Raw genomic sequence first — 16,255 nt, 5'->3', positions numbered from 1 at the left:
TCTTATCCTTACTGGTAGTGATCCCAACCTTATAAACCATGTGAAGTCTAGCCTCAAAAAGAAATTTGAAATGACAGACTTAGGACACTTACACTATTTTCTCGGTCTTCAAGTCTTGCAATCCAAGGAAGGTATTTCCCTTTCCCAGTCCAAGTATGCTTGTGATATTCTTCGTCATTTTCACATGGAAGACTGTAAGCCAGCCCCTTCTCCCTTTCAGTCTGGAGTCAAACTTTCAGTCTCTTGTACTTCTCCTGAAGTTGATGCTACCTTATACCGTCAACTTGTAGGAAAACTCTTGTACTTAACCCATACTCGTCCTGATCTTTCCTTTGCTGTTGGCCTTGTTGCTCATTTTATGCAAAACCCCCGTGAAAGTCATTGGAAAGCAGCTAAAAGAATACTTTGTTATGTTCGAGGTACAGTACAGTTTGGGATTCATTACAGTGCCAAAGCAGCTCCTCTATTAGTTGGTTTCACTGATTCTGATTGGGCTGGTGACCCTGATGATCGGAAGACCACTACCGGTTATGTCTTCACTCTTGGTTCAGGACCTATTACATGGGCTTGTAAGAAACAGGCTGCCATTTCTCTTTCATCAGCAGAAGCAGAGTATCGTGGTGCCGTGGAAGCTAGTAAGGAAGCCTTGTGGCTTCGTCAGATCCTATCAGAGTTTGGCTTTGAGCAGCAGCATCCAACCACACTTTGGTGTGATAATCAAAGTGCCATTCAACTATGCAAAGATCCAGTCCAGCATCAGCGCAGCAAACACATTGAACTACACATGCACTTCATCAGAAAGCTCATTCATGACCATGTTCTTGAAGTGCCATATTGTTCAATAGATGATCAGGTTGCAGACATCTTCACAAAGGCTCTCACAGAGGCGAAGTTCACTAAACTTCGATATATGCTTGGAGTTCAGGAAGTTGTCACTAAGGGGGGATAGGCTCTAGTGCCTCCTTCCTTCTTCTATTGTGTCATATTTGTAAATCCTTCAATCCTATCCCAAGTTGTTCTTAAGGGGGGATGTTAGGATATTCCGACACATAGGATATAGTTAAGTTCAACTTGGTCTAGTATAGAGTTAGGTAAAGTGTCTTTCTTTACCATTGTACATTTTGTAACTTACAATCCGACGGTCACGATATGTAGTGATCCGACGGTTCACTCTCACCTCGGTATTACCGACACTTGATCCGTGGCTTGACACCCGATTGGTCCATGAGTTCTATTTAAAGCGCATGGAGGGTCATTGTTCGGGTAATCCGTGCATGAGAGAAGCTTATGTAAATTTTCATTCTTTGATTAATAAATTGCCTGTAGTACCCACGTTGGGACAGGCCGTGGACTGTTTCCGTCTTTGAGGGTTTTAACCACGTCAAAAATACTGGTGTATTGATTTGAGATCTGGTTGTGAGCGGTGTCCTTTTGGTATTCTTTCTAAGGAACTTACCCTGTAAATTCCTACATAAAAGAGGAGGAAGAACAACAATAGTGGGAAGAGGTGGATAGAAAGGTAGGATTCCATGATAAAGAGGAAGATATCACATCAGAAGCATGGGATGTCAGGGAATCTATTAGAGCCATCAAGAATGAAGAGGTAGACTAGTTTCTCAGAGGATGAGCAACCCATTCAGTAGGGCGATGATGATGAGCCCCAGAAATGGGTAATTATATAAGCTCATTTTTCCTCTTAATTTGACTTAATCCACCATTTTCATTAGTTTATTACATTTTTTTGAATATATTTTTTCTAATAGAGTGAATTGGGTTAGTCATTTTGCCATGTATTCTAATGTGTGCTTTATGCAGAATTTTTGGTCAATTTTGGACAAAGTCAAGGGATTTATGAAGAAATGGAAGCAAATACTCAAGGAAAACAGGGAAGAGGATTTGTAGGGGGGTGTCTCCTTCATTTATGACCCCTTTCCTCGAATCCTCCATCAGTAATGCAGAGCACAAAGGTCCACAGTGATGCATCCAAGGGGCAGCCGAGCAAGTAAAGAATGACTATGGTTTATCTGCAGTTTTGGGAAGCTGAGCTCCTTGATTCTAGGAGAGCTATTGGAGGCTCAATTTGTATAAATAGCAGGGCTTAGGTGCTTAGTTTTTTAGTTGGATTTTAGCCAATCATTCGTAGAATTTTCGCAGTTTTGTGCAGCACTTGTTCAGCTCATTTTCGAGTTTCTTTTTTAGAACAGTTCAGGTAATGTGACTATTATTTTTGATAATGAAGATGAAATATTTCCTGAACTAGTATTGATCTCTTTCATAGGGTTGAATCTCTTGGGTTAGGGCCCAACCGAAGATTTCGAGCACCTCTTTCTTTGTACTTATATGTTTTTTCTTCAGTTCATGAGTTAATTTCTGTTACATTGATTCATTTTACTTTGTTTAGATTAGGTTGCTTTTGATGGTTTGCATAGCTATTTTAGTTTCAGTTTCTCAAGTAGGTTAATGAAGTGCCAAACTACGATTTAAAAAGGCCAATAGCAGGCCTTGGTCTCCTTTCTCCCTTTCTGGGACTATGATTTGAGGTCAAGGCACTACTGCTGCCACCAAAAACACAATTTTTCTCTCCTGTTCAATTTCTAATGTGATGACTTGATTTGGAAAGATTAATGTATTGCTTTAGATTCAGTTGCCTAGATCATTTCCTATTACTTTACAATATATCTCTTTGCATGCTTTTCTGTTAAAAGGTTATTGTTCAGAATTTTTTGTTCGTAGGTCAGAAATTAGGTCAAGCTAGAGAAATTTCTATTTTCATGGTCTAGTTAGCCCTTTCTTTCATCAATTTTTGTAAGTAGATGTGAAGATCTCTTGTAGGACACCTCAGCTCACCATACATCCATAAAGAAACCAATATCAGCTCACTTCTCACAGATTCTCCAACTCATTCGCAACATTTCACCAATCTGCCCTAATTTCTGCATTTTTCTCCATAAGGTTCCCTCTTGCCATTTGAACAAATCCAACCATCATGTTCCCTCTTGATCATCCTTGAAAAGCTCCAAACACCTCAACACCTTCATCTAGCCTTAAGTTACCCTTTCCCATCATTTTTCCACCTTCAAAATCTCCAAAAATAGATCTCGGCCTCCTCTTGTAGATCCTCCTATAGATCCTCCTGTAGATCCCCTGTAGCCTCTTGTAGAATTCCCTGTAAGTGGTTTTTCAAAATCTGATTGTAATGGAAGTATTCAGAAGGGTACTAGGGGCTTCTTAGTACATCTCCACACATTCCTCCACCTCTACAAAAACTAATTCCATCTTCCTTCGCCACCAAACCTCTGCACAATCACAACCAGATAAATTACAAGCATAACAATTTCACATGAGAACACTCAAAAGCACAAAAAGATGTTTTCTTCTCATTTCTTTTTAGAATTAGCTTGAATAAATGTAATTTACCTTTTTAGTAGTCAATGGCACTCATTTCATCAGTTTTCATCTCTTTTCTTGCAAAAGTAGGGTCAGTTGGATAAATTAGGGTTTGCTAGGGTTTGCCTTACATTCTAGTCTTCTTTCTCTTTCTGCAAGTAGAAGAGTCCTTGTAGAGTTAGCTTTATTTCATCACATTTAAAAGCTTCTTCTAAAAATTCATAGAAGTTGGCTTAAGCTCCTAGTGATATTGCACTAGCTGACCAAGTGACAGCCCGCATTAAGAGCTAATACTTGTGCATACAGTACTGTCACTCACAAGTTTGTTACGAACTACCGGGTTGATAAAAGTAAAGTAGGAAGCTCGAGGAGTTGCATCATTATTGCTGCAATACTGGTGCTCACCAAAATGTCCATATCGTCATACTAGATATAACACAGAGTCTCGATAGAGGATTGAGAATGGTATAAACCAAATTCATTCATTATACAAACTCTAGTTATGCAAAAACTGCATGTAATAAAGTCAGAACCAGGACTACAAGCAATGGTTGGGGCCATTTTAATTTTAAAATACAAAACTAGTATCACAGTGGAACTTCAGCTTCCATAAGCCAAGAGAGAAACATAGAACTACCAACACAACATAAAAGCTACATAGCAAGTAGGCCTTCTAGCCATAGAAACCCTGAATACGACATAAATTAATAACTGAAATACCTGGTATTTGGTGGATTCTTCCTCGAGGAAGAGAAAACCTGAAATGGAGTCTCGGCCTCATTATCCTCTGACGGTTGCGGTACCTAGAAGGGGTATTTACATAGTCATAGCAAGAAAAAATAGAGATTAGCATTATCTTAGAAATATATATAAAATTTTGTAATGTAGAAAGACGAGCAGAATGAAAATGAAATAGTTACCATTATATAACCGCTCAGAAACCCTGATGTTGTAGCTGCACTCTAGCTCGCCCGAATGTTGAAGGAAATTGACGAGCAGAATTGGAAGCAAACAAGGAGCTGAGCAATAGAACTGTAGAATAGGCATGCACTCACATCAGGTAAGGAAATCCATCGTAATAGGTTCCCAATCAGCAGTCCAGAGTAGAGCCAAAACCCATCAGGGTTGTAAAGAAGCAAAATAATGAACAGGACCAAAACCGCAAAAGGGTAAATGTCAAAACCCTCAAGAACCAAACGATCATCCCAACTGACAAGGGTCATTGATGAGGGAAGCCAATCCCAAGAAAAATGATGTAGGTAGCCGCCGTGGTGTATAACATTATGCCACCTAGGTCAGGATAGCCAGGGCCTTTAATAAAGCATAGACAAATGGTGAGCATTGAGCACAGGAAATCTAAGGCGTAATCAATTGTACTAAGAGCTAAATAAATTGCAAACGAGTTCATTAAAGGTTAATTACCATGGCATGTATGAGTTATCACCATTGTGTAAGTAATACCATATGAATTAGATTCTAAGATTTTAATTCATGTTTTCCTTAAATAATTGCCCAAAACCGTAAATAGAAAAGTGAATAACATGTTGCGTTATATAGTAAGTATGATGGTAAGTAGGTATATAATTCCAATACTTTATTTACTATCACATTAATTTCTTTTATATATAAATTGTTTTATATATGGATGTGTTACATGGATAAATGTATCACATACTTTATACCATAATTTATAGATATAATTGTAATATTCATACATTATTTTTAGATATTTGTGTACTAAGTTTTTTTCTTTGTAATATTCTCTAACGTTACTAAATACAAAAAAAAGAAAAAAAAAACACCAAAATGATTTTTTTTTACCATTGTACATATACGTCGAATTCAACATCCCAATTCGTATTCTCAAGAACTCAACTTGATTAGAAAATAGTTAATTTGGGATTGATCTGAATTCGGATGATGACTACAACCATTTAAGTACTTTTAAATTAAGCTCCCAAAAACATGAGGTACAATAATCACCACCTATCTATGGCTTATTGCCTCTCCTCGATATGGGTGGAGTTATCGGCAAGAATGTTGGGTCCCTATAATACTAGTGATTACCCCATTATTATTGTAGTTATACCCCTTATTTATATTGTTGTGCCCCTATTACCCCCATATTGTTATTTCTGTGCCCCATAGAATCCCTCTATTGTTATTTTTGTGGCTTTATATTATTGTTGTTAGGTCGGCTGGATTATATTGTGACTCCCTAGACTCCTATATATAGAAAGGAGGTTTTGTCATTTGTATCATCCAAGAATTGTTCATTTATGTAATTTAAAGGAGGCTGCCCCCTCGAAGAGGCTGAATTTTAAGGCGTGGATCTCTCTTTCTATCTTTTTGTGAGCTGGTTTCATAACATTTGGTATCAGAGCTTTGGATTTTAGGGTTTCGCTGCTCCAAACAGGTCATCGTGGCATTTTCGCTATAACGTTTTTTCTGTGACGTTTCAGAAGTCGCAAAAAAAAACCCATTTGAGAAGAATTGGCGCTGAACCTTGGGTCTGAATTTCAGAGCTTTTCTCGCGATATTTTCAGAGATATGATCTGAGGAAGTTGGTCTTTTTGCAGACTCCTAAATTACATTCAAAACAGGTGACCTAGGGAAAATCGTCATAACTCTCTCTCTGAGGATCGGATTGAAATTTCGTAAAAAGGTACAGAAAGAGGACGGACTGTAGTTTCTTTTTTGTGTGTTTCAGATTCAAAGGTTGAAATAGTGACTCGTGGCACGTCGTACAAGTTCGCTCTACTGAACCAGTCTAAAAGCTAGTCACTGTGGGAGATTTCACATAACTCTTCCTTGGAGAATCCAATTTGGCTCAGACTTGTGGCATTGGAAAGAGGACGCAGAAGGCTACTACAGGTAGCAATTTTAGAATTGGAGGATCCGAAATTACAGAGATACATCAGATTCAATATCAGGCTTCTATAAAGTGAAAAAAGGTGTGTAGTTTTTTTTTTAATTTTTGTGTAAGCTTGGTTTAACGGAATTCAAAGGGCATAGTAAAACTTTATTATCGGTAACTGATGCCCCGAGGAAAGAAAATGCAAACACCTAGTAAGGAACCTGAAAGCTCTAGCATGACTCATGAAGAAGAGGAAGAAATGCTACATGATATATCAAAATTACAAGAACAAGTGCAACAAATGTCACGCTCACAAAAGCTAACAGAAGCTAAGATAAGTGGCGTGGAATCTAAGGTAAATGGTGTGGAATCTAAGATAAAGGGAATGGAAGCTAAGATGGATGGCATGGAAGCTAAGATTGACGCTAAAATTGATGGCATGGACGCTAAAATTGATGGCATGGATGATAAGATGGATGAATTGAAGAAGTTGCTACAAGAAAGGGTCACTAATGGTGAAAAGGTAGTAAAGGAAACTCATGATGAGAACAAAAGAAATGTTAATCATGATTCCATAGACTCTAATGTTGGATCGAAGACTCACCATGTTCCAAAAATCGATATGAGGAAGTTTGATGGCAAGGATCCCGCCACATGGATATTACAGATGGAGCAATTCTTCGATCTCAATAATGTGCAAAACACACAAAAGGTACGTATGGCAACTTTATATTTGGAACCAAATCAGTTTGTATGGTATCAATGGCTTTGTTCTCGTAAACAATTTATCACTTGGGCAATTTTTACGGAAGAATTGATAGCACATTATGAGGATACAAAAAGCAACACTTTTTTTAGCCAATTGATAAGTCTCAAACAAAAGGGTTCAATAATGGAGCACATTGAGGAGTTCCAAAAATTGAACATAAGGGTAAAAGATATTCCAGAGGAGCATAGGATTGATGTGTTCATAGGGTCTTTAAAGGATAATATCCAACATGATGTGCGCCTTTGGGAACCTGATTCATTAGAGAAGGCATTCAGGTTAGCAAGAAAAATGGAAAGCAAAATTATGGCAACTAGGAAGCATACCGTTCACAACTATAAAGACGGAAGTGTTGTTGCCCATAGTCTTCCACAACCTACAAGGTTGACACCACAAAATTGGAAGAAAAAAGAGCAAAAGGGCTTTGTTACAATTGTGATAGCAAATACACAAAAGGTCATAAGTGTGCTGAGAAGAAATTATTCTACATAGATTGTGAAGAGGAAGAAGAAAAGGAGCAAGAAAGGTCAAAAGAAGAGGATATATTCCAGGAACAAAGCCTAGATGAAGAACAAATAAATCCGACCATATCTTGTAATGCATTGGCAGGAATTACCACTCCTCAAACCATCAAGATAGAAGGACAAATCAAGAAGAAAAAGGTAATAGTGTTGATTGATTCAGGAAGCACCCACAATTTTATTCATTGTAGGGTAGCAAAAGAATTGAATTGCTTCCTATATCCAGCACCAGAGTGTCAAGTGATGATTGCAAATGGAGGAACAATAAATTGTTCTGGAAAGTGCCATAATATCAAGCTATCCATGGGAGAATATGTATTGACTAGCCCAATGCTTTCCATTCCAATGGGAGGTGCTGATGTTGTACTAGGAGTCCAATGGCTACAATCCTTGGGTACAATAGCTTTTAATTTTCAAGAACTTTTCATGAAATTTTCTGTGGAAGGAAAGGAAGTTGAATTAAGGGGTATTGCAGGGAAACCAGGAAAGATAATCAGCTCTAATGGCATGACAAAGCTTCTAAAAAAGGAGCAAAGAGGTGTAATTGCACAATTATGTTCGCTAGATGTTTCCACATTGGAATCATCTATTTCTCCAGATCTCCAAAAAGTCCTGGACAATCATTCCAAGGTATTTGAGACTCCCAAAGGTCTCCCACCTATGCGTGATCATGATCATGCTATTCATCTGATTCCAGGAAGTGTTCCTCCAAACATCAGGCCGTACAGATATCCCTATGTCCAAAAAAGTGAAATTGAACGTATGGTTGCAGAAATGCTAGAGGCTGGTATAATTCAACCGAGTCAAAGTTCTTTCTCAGCTCCAGTAGTATTGGTGCACAAGAAGGATGGATCATGGCGCATGTGTCCGGATTATAGGGAGCTCAACAAGCTCACTATTAAAGATAAGTTCCCCATTCCTGTTATTGATGAATTACTGGATGAATTGCATGGATCAATTTACTTCACCAAGTTGGATCTTCGTTCGGGATATCATCAAATCAGAATGAAGATTGAAGACATTCCGAAAATGGCATTTAGAACTCATGAGGGTCATTATGAATTTTTGGTCATGCCTTTTGGCCTTACCAATGCACCTTCAACATTTCAAGGTTTGATGAATTCAATTTTCAAACCATTCCTTAGAAAATTTGTGTTAGTATTTTTTGATGATATACTAATCTACAGCAAGTCTTGGAAGGATCATGTTGAACATGTTGACAGGGTGCTACAACTATTGGAGGAGAAACAATTATATGCAAAAAGATCCAAATGTTTCTTTGGAGTCCAGGAGGTGGAATATTTGGGTCATATTGTATCTCATGAAGGAGTTAAGGTAGACCCTAGCAAAATTAAAGCCATTAAGGAATGGAAAATCCCCACATCCATAAAGCATCTGCGAGGATTTCTTGGGTTGACAGGGTATTATCGCAAGTTTGTTAAGAATTATGGGAGAATAGCAGCACCTCTAACAACATTATTGAAGAAAGATTCATTTTCATGGACTCCGGAAGCAACAAAGGCCTTTGAACATCTTAAAGAGGCAATGTGCCAAGCACCGGTCTTAGCTACACCGGACTTCACAAAAACCTTTATTGTGGAATGTGATGCTTCAGGAAATGGAATTGGTGCTGTTCTAATGCAAGATGAAAGACCCATTGCTTTTGAAAGTCGTCCAATCAAGGGAAAGTTTTTAAGCAAAGCTATTTATGAGAAGGAAATGTTGGCAATACTCCATGCACTTAAGAAATGGCGACCCTACCTAATGGGAAGACACTTCAAGGTAAAAACGGATCATGATAGCCTTAAATACTTTTTAGAACAAAGATTATCCTCTGAAGAGCAACAAAAGTGGGTCACAAAGATGTTGGGTTATGACTTTGAAATCATCTACAAAAAAGGGAAGCAAAATGTGGTGGCAGATGCACTCTCAAGAAAGGATGAGGATGTGGAAGCATTGTTGTGTGCCATTTCTATTATCCAACCAGATTGGATAAACGAAGCAAGGGAGGAATGGAAGAATGACGAAGAAGTGTGGGCACTTATTCGAAAGCTACAACAAGATTCCAGTACTTCTGATACATTTAGCTGGAAAAATGATTCGTTATGGTACAAAGATCGCTTATACCTCTGTAAGAATTCCCAGCTAAAACAAAAGATTCTTATGGAATTGCACACTTCTCCCTTAGGAGGGCACTCAGGATTTTTAAAAACTTACCACAGGGTTAAGAAGGAATTTTTTTGGGATGGCCTTAAATCAGATATTCAAAAGTTTGTGGCGGAATGTTTGGTTTGCCAGCAAAATAAAGTTGAAACAATTAAGACACCGGGTCTATTACAACCTTTATCCATTCCAAGCCAACGTTGGGAGGAGGTTTCAATGGATTTTATCACAGGTTTACCCAAGTCTGAGGGAAAGAGTGTCATCATGGTGGTAGTTGACAGACTTACCAAGTATGCACACTTTTGTGCATTATCACATCCATTTAAAGCCAGTACAGTTTCTACTGCATTTATGGAAACAGTTCAAAAGCTACATGGAAACCCAAAGATTATTGTAAGTGACAGAGATCCCATTTTCACTGGAAATTTTTGGACAGAATTATTTTCTTGTCTTGGTACTCAGTTAGCTCATAGCTCATCTTATCATCCTCAATCTGATGGGCAAACTGAGATAGTAAACAAATGTTTGGAAGGATATCTTCGTTGCTTTGTATCTGATAAACAGACACAATGGGTCAAATGGTTGCCTCTGGCTGAATGGTGGTATAACACTTCCTTCCATACAGCAACAAAAATGACCCCATTTATGGCACTTTATGGGTATCAACCACCATCCATCACATCATATTTAAGAGAAAATTCTAAGGTTCAGGCAGTGGAACATCACATCGAACATCAACAACAAGTCCTCCAACTCTTAAAGGATAACCTCGTGTTGGCACAAAATAGAATGAAACAACAGGCAGATCAACATCGCAGTGAAAGAAGTTTTGATGTAGGTGATTGGGTATTCCTACGGCTACAACCATATAAGCAAATGTCCCTAAAGCAAGCTAAGAAGGATAATAAATTATCACCAAAGTATTATGGTCCGTACAAGGTGTTGCAAAAGATTGGTACTATGGCATACAAATTGGAGCTTCCTGCAGCTTCTCGATTGCACCCAGTTTTCCATGTTTCATGTTTAAAGAAGGTTATAGGTGACAAGCTCCCAATTCAAACAATATTGCCAGAACTTGACGAGGAAGGAAAAATTATATTGGAACCGGAAGCAGTCACAGAAACAAGAACTCGACAGCTACGAAATCGATCAATTTCAGAGTATCTTATCAAGTGGAAGAACTTATCCGCTGAAGATTCCACATGGGAGGATGAGAATTTTATGCAGAAGTATCCAGAACTACTCAAGCGTTGAGGACAACACTTTTTTGAAGGAGAGGGGCATGTTGGGTCCCTATAATACTAGTGATTACCCCATTACTATTGTAGTTATACCCCTTATTTATATTGTTGTGCCCCTATTACCCCCATATTGTTATTTCTGTGCCCCATAGAATCCCTCTATTGTTATTTTTGTGGCTTTATATTATTATTGTTAGGTCGGCTGGATTATATTGTGACTCCCTAGACTCCTATATATAGAAAGGAGGTTTTGTCATTTGTATCATCCAAGAATTGTTCATTTATGTAATGTAAAGGAGGTTGCCCCCTCGAAGAGGCTGAATTCTAAGGCGTGGATCTCTCTTTTCTATCTTTTTGTGAGCTGGTTTCATAACAAAGAATCTTCTCAAAGGCCCACAACCTACTACTGTCGATCACATCTGCCATTGGAACTGGGTGCTAACAACGATGAATATCTTCACAGTGGATGAAAAATGTCTCAATCCAATGGCTGACATTAAATGAAGGAGGCGGATCTGTCGTTCAGCTCAGTAATTCACACACAAGTTTTCTTGGTTTCAAGCTTTGCAACCAGGTTGGCGCAAACAGTCTCTAGGAGGTTTTGTCTATGATAATGGCTACATAGGTAAGCCTTTGTTGTTCTATTAAATTTTAAAGCTTGAGCAGGAGTGTTTAAAAAGTAAAAGAGGTTTTTACATTGAAAACATTCTAGGTTATGTGCTCTTCACTTAATTTAGTTCATTTTCTGCACATTTTTATTCTTTGTTACATTCAATAGAGTCTGGGGGAAGATACAAGTGTTTCATTCAAGAGTGTTGACTGTTTGGGAGCACGTATACCTTATGCCCTCTGATAATGAACCAAGGTAGAATGCACTGATTTTTTGGCCTTTTTTTTTAATACTTCTACAAAACATCATTTGAATCTCTGGTTAATATTCTCATGGGTCCTTGCATATTACAACCATGACAATTAAAAATAAGGTTATTATGATTTTTCTTGGGTCTTCAATAAAATTTGTTGCGAAGGTTTCAACACCGGCTTCCCAAAGGTGAGGTAATCTACTCGTTAAGCACAACTTGCACAAAATTCATATGCTATTATTTTAACCCTATAAGAAAGATATTGACCGCTTTTCTCGTTGCATGCGGGTGAGAACTTCTTACGACCAAGAGGAAAAAAATTTCAAGTAACAGTTGGGCTTATAGCCTACCTAGCATATCCAAGTTTGAGAAGATATCTTTATTTTTACTTCCTACGAATTAGCCCTGAAAAACATTGCAATTATAAGTAGAGGTGTAGGCTTCTTTTCCTCTCATTGGGAGAAGGAGAGGTAGGTTCATGGGTAGTCTCATAGTCATATTTTGATGATCACTCCTCTTAGTTGTAATTTTGGATTCAAATTAGAACTTCCACATGTATTAGATATGTCCAAAGAGCTAGGTCGTTCGACAGTTAATTGTGCTCTGTCTTTAGCAAATTGTAAAAAATTTTGTTCCAAAGATATTTTGGTATAATGTGTCCTCTATTACTTTATGCTAATACGCAAGCGTACTGAGTAGTTTCTTAATTTATTCCACGTCAACGTAATTTTGTTCAGTGATGTTTTATGTGTATATATTTTATGTAGCTTATGAAACATTTTGTTCCAAAGATATTTTGGTATAATGTGTCCTATATTAATTTATGTTGATATGAAAGAGTACTGAGTAGTTTCTTAATTTATTCCACCTCGAAATAATTTCTTTCAGTGAGGTTTTATGTGTATATATTTTCTGTAGCATATAGTTCATAGTACCTTTAATTTCATTCATGTAATATCCTAGTTTAGATTGGTTGTAGCACAAATCAGACTGTTGGTTCACTTCGACAACCTCGGGCTAAACCTATTATGTACTCGTGTAGACAGTCCATTTGTCCATCTCTTATCGAATCACATCAGAAACCCTTAAAGGTAATTATTGAATTAATGTTTCTACAAAGACACGACTGAAACAATTTTTTTTCTTTTACAAGCATTGCTAAATTGTTTTTGTTCTTTCTTTTTACTAATTTACCAAGTTCACTGACGTAACCATTCCTTGATATTGTTACTTTTAACAGTCTTAATTTTCTTCACACTGTAATTACTATCATTAAGGGTTTCCCTACCCTCACAGGTACACCAACTCAACCCACTGCCTATGGCTTCTAGTTTCATATGGAATTAGCTTTCAGTCCCTTTCCCTAGCTGTAAGACTTGGATTTTATTCCTACCCTTACCATTTTGGGTACATATCCCAGTTAGGTTTATTGCCTAATTCATGTAAGAATGTATCCCCACCTAGGTTTTAATGTATACGACATTACTAACTATACAGGTACATCATTCATTGAAATCCATATTGTTGTCTTTATCATCACATATCTTATGTGAATTATTAGATTCCTCTGTTATCCAATTTCGATTTAATTCAGTTTCTTTACATCATATATTTCATAATGGCCTCAAAAACTCTCAATTTATACAAAAACAAAGTCAAATTCATTCCCTAACAATTACTTACTACATACAAGTTTTAGCGTTTCATTTTTAACTATGAAAAGTCCTTACCAAAAACACCTCCGAGTATGCAACACTTATCTGAGAAGGAGTTTACCCAAAAATTCAAGAGGGAAAAGACCATTCCATGCAACCTTGAGAACACTAATTACATCCATTTCTCCCCTGAGCTTCCACTCCAGAACCATAAATAACATTTGCAAATTTTAGAGTTAGATGTTAGGCATCAAGACACTTCAGTCCATCCTAACACTTTTTGATCTCAATATGTACGAGATTTCTCCACTGGCCCTAGTCCAGCTCAAGATTCACTCCTCAAAAGAGTCGTGCCCATATTCAAAAACTTCTCTCTCTTTCTTTCATCAAGATCCAAAAATCAGAAACCCTTCTTCCCACTTATATCCCATTTTATCCCTAGGGAATGAGAGGGGTAACTATTTCTAATTTTCTAGAGGTTGGAAATCCATTTTTGGTTTTCTCCCTTGTATTCCAAGATTCTCACAAAAATCATATCAATATGTTTTAAAAATATTTAATCAACAAAAAAAAGGTTTCATTAGGCTTCCCACCAGCCCTAGTTACCAAAGTATTAAGTAATAAAATAAAGTAAATGACAATACCTCAAATATAACCTTGGGGTGTTACGTCTTCTCCCCTTTATGTGAAACATTGTCCTCGGTGTTTACTCTTTTCTTTGGAACAAGTTAGGTTATGCTTGTCACATGCAACTTTCTGTGTTAGGTCCCTATAATACTAGTGTATCCCCCTTATTGCTATTTTTATGCCCATGTAACTCCCATATTGTTATTGTTGGACTCCATCTGAGCCAACTATTGTTATTGTTGTGCCCTTACATTATTACTGTTATGTAGGCTATGATTATGTTTTGACACCTTAGACCCCTATATATACAAAGGAGGCCTTGTCATATTTATCATCCAAGAATTATTCATTTATGTAATGTAAAGGAGGTTTGATCCTCGAAGAGGATAATTTCCATGTAAATTTCTCCATGTAATTCATCCAAAAAATCATCAATGAGAGGAATGGGAAATTTATCTTTAATAGCAAGCTTGTTGATCTCCCTATAATCTAGACACATATCCCATGATCCATCCTTCTTTTGCACCAATACTACTAGAGCAGAGAAAGAACTTTGACTAGGTTGAATTATACCAACCCCTAGCATTTCTGCAACCATACGTTCAATTTCACTCTTTTAGGCATAAGGATATCTCTAAGGTCTGATGTTTGGAGGAATGCTTCGTGGAATCAATTGAATCACATGATCCTTATCACGAATAGTTGGGAGGCCTTTATGAGTCTCAAACATCTTCGAATGATTGTCCATGACTTTTTGGATATCCAGAGACATAGATAATTTTGATGTTTGAACCCTTAGTGAGCATAATTGTGAAATTACACCTTGTTGTTCTTTATTCAGAATATTTGTCATGCCATTAGACCTAATTATATTTCCTAGATTCGCTATGATACCCCTTAATTCAACTTCCTTTCCTTCACAAAAAATTTCAAGAAAAGTTCTTGAAAATTGAAAGTTATTGTCCCCAAAGAGTGTAACCAATGGAATCCTAATACAACATTAGCACCATTCATTGGAATGGAAATCATTTGACTATTCAAGACATTTTCCCCCATAGTTAGCTTGATATTATGGCACTTTCCAGAGCAATTTATAGTTCCTCTATTTGGAACTATCACTTGATACTCTGGTGCTAGATATAGGAAGCAATTCAATTCCTTATCTATCTTAAAATGAATAAAATTATGGGTACTACCCAAATAAATCAATACTATTACCTTTTTCTTCTTGATATATCCTTCTACTTGAGAGTTTGAGTAGTGGTAATTCCTGCCAATGCATTACAAGATATGGTCAAATTCATTTCTTCTTTGTCTATTGTTGGTTCCTAGTGTATATCCTCCTCTTTTGATGTTTCTTGTTCATTTTCTTCCTCTTCCTCACAATCTATGTAGAATAATTTATTCTTAGCACACTTATGACGTTTAGTGTATTTTCTATCACAATTGTAATAAAGCTCTTTTCCTTTTTTTCCTCGAATTGTTGTGGTGTCAACCTTGTAGATTGAGGAAGACCAGGAATCGAAAAACTTCAATCTTTATAGTTGTGAGTGGTAAACTTTCTTGTTGCCATAATTTTTCTTTCAACTTTTCTTGCCACCCTGAATTCCTTCTCCAATGAACCAAGTTCTCAAAGGCAAACCTCATGTTGAATGTTATCTTTTAAATTCCCTATCAAGACATCAATCATATGATCCTATGGAATGTCGGTTATCCTAATATTCAATTTTTGGAACTCTTTAATGTGCTCCACCACTAAACCCTTTTGGTTTGAGATTTATCAATTGGCTAGAGAAGGTGTTTCTATTGGTATATTCGTAATGTGTTATCATTTCCTCTGTAAAAATTGACAAGGTGAAAATTAATTTACGAGAACAAAACCATCTATACCATACAAATTGATCAGGTTCTAAGTAGAAAGATGCAACACACACCTTTTGTGAGGGTTTCACATCATGTAGATCAAAATATTGCTCCATTTGTAGTATCCAAGTTACCGGATACTTGCCATATAACTTCCTCATATCTATGTTTGGTATGTGGTGGTTCTTAGACCCCACATAGGAGTCTTTAAAATCGTAATTGATATTCCTTTTGTCTTCATCATGATTTTCATTGATTTCCTTGTCACCATTGGGACACCTTTCTTCTAGTAACTTTGTCAAACCTTCCTTC

This window comes from Pinus tabuliformis, chromosome X, assembly GCF_031772625.1.
Source record: "Pinus tabuliformis cultivar Carrire ecotype Pingquan chromosome X, CPIR1, whole genome shotgun sequence".
Lineage (NCBI taxonomy): Eukaryota > Viridiplantae > Streptophyta > Pinopsida > Pinales > Pinaceae > Pinus > Pinus tabuliformis.
Note: the sequence above shows the minus strand (reverse complement) of the source record.